General features: G+C 34.6%; 1 long non-coding RNA gene across 1 annotated transcript; it reads right to left on the bottom strand.

The window, feature by feature from the left end:
* Positions 1 to 367: 367 nt before the first annotated feature.
* LOC145047998 (uncharacterized) lies at positions 368 to 799 on the bottom strand. The gene is made up of 3 exons (XR_013682619.1): positions 753 to 799; positions 481 to 621; positions 368 to 393 (listed from the first exon to the last, which is right to left on the bottom strand). It is a non-coding gene; the product is annotated as an uncharacterized LOC145047998 (long non-coding RNA).
* Positions 800 to 1720: the final 921 nt, after the last annotated feature.

Raw genomic sequence — 1720 nt, 5'->3', positions numbered from 1 at the left:
TGTGAATCACACATAATTCATATGTGAATCACTTGTGATTTACATATGAATCATGTGTGAATTACATGTGATTTACATGTGAATCACATGTAATTCATAATTACATGTGAATTACATGTAATTCATATGTGATTTACTTGTGAATCACATGTAATTCACATATGAATTACATGTGATTTACTTATAACCATCACACCATGATTCAGACAAATACAAAAATTCAAGAAAAATCGAATATGAACCAGTATCAATTATTATTGACCTGATAGGAGAGTTGTTGGATGACACTTTGAATTAATTATGCTTGTAGCTAGCTTATGATAAGGACAATATGGACTCAATGTAGTGTTGTAAGAAACAAGTTCCAGTAGTTGTTTCCATGGGAAGCGCTACCTGTAAGATGATGCTAATTTTACTATATAGCATTAAGTCAAATAAACAAATGTTTTGATATCAGTATTGATAAAATGATGTGAAAACCTTTATTCCTTTGTATCCAAGACGTTCCCCAAGCCCTCCTACAACAAGAACAAAGGCAACATTTTGTATCTGCTTCACACCACTCTCCTCATATTGGATAAAGTTATCATCACCACAAGTGAGGACTTCACCTGATGGAACCTTCAAAAATAGAGACCTTTTTTTTATACTGAATGATCATAATGAGATAAACTTATCAATGCAGATAATCAAGAAAACAAAAGGCCAAGTTGCAGTGATTGGTACCAAGATGGGGTGTAGTAGTAACTTACAGAAGGTGTGAAGCCATCAATTGGGTTCCTTCCTACCTTTGAATCTGCCAAGAGTTCTCTGGCAGTCTTGATATATGATGCCAAACCTCCAGGGTAACTTGAATTAAGCAAATCTACCTAAAAGAACTAAGCAAATGTCATTCTAGGATACAAACAACAACAAAAATTGTGGTAATCCTTTGAATAAGCATCAAAAAGCTAGGATTTTATATACTTTTAATATAATATTTCCAATTTAGGGAAATGAAGATGCGATTACACAATACCAAGGTCAATGGAGATCGGCCATCAAAGGAATAACATATAGAAACGACCAAAATTAATTGCTTAATTCAAAAACCCTAGCAGCAAGAAAAATTACCTGAGCAAGCAGAGCTTTTTTATCATCATCATCATCAACACCAGGATCCGGCCAATTCTCAAACAAATGAACCTGCCCCGTCTCCAACAACATCTTTCCGAGCTCTATATGCACATACCCTAAAAAGGTAAAATCAATCCTGTGTGACTCATTGTTATAACACACACACATACTTGTTCAGGAGATAGAATGGAGAGGTTTTTTGGAGATTAGGAGATGAAGATGTGGAGAGTTCATTGAGTTGAATGGTGGCGAGTTTCTGAATGGCGGAATCGACCGCTGAAGCCATGAATTAGGAAATTGTGAGGACGATCTCAACTCTGATCTAGAAACAGAGCTCGGTAATTGCAAACAAAAAATGGTGAAAGTGAAGAAGATGATTACAACAATGAAGTAGAGAAATAGCTGATGGAATATTTTTTGAGTATATATTCAAATCAGTTTATCATATTCTAACCCTAATTACACACCTAAACAAAAAAATCGACTACTCAAACTCAAATTAAGTTCATCTTCAAACTCAAACTACCATCCCTGGTTTTGGAGAACATATCAATCCCTCGAAATTTGAGGCAAAATGAGTTCTAAATTCTAATTTCGAGATAAT

This window comes from Lactuca saligna, chromosome 5 (genome assembly GCF_052625555.1).
Source record: "Lactuca saligna cultivar CGN05327 chromosome 5, ASM5262555v1, whole genome shotgun sequence".
In the NCBI taxonomy this organism is placed as follows: domain Eukaryota; kingdom Viridiplantae; phylum Streptophyta; class Magnoliopsida; order Asterales; family Asteraceae; genus Lactuca; species Lactuca saligna.
This window is presented reverse-complemented; position numbering and strand designations above follow the sequence as displayed.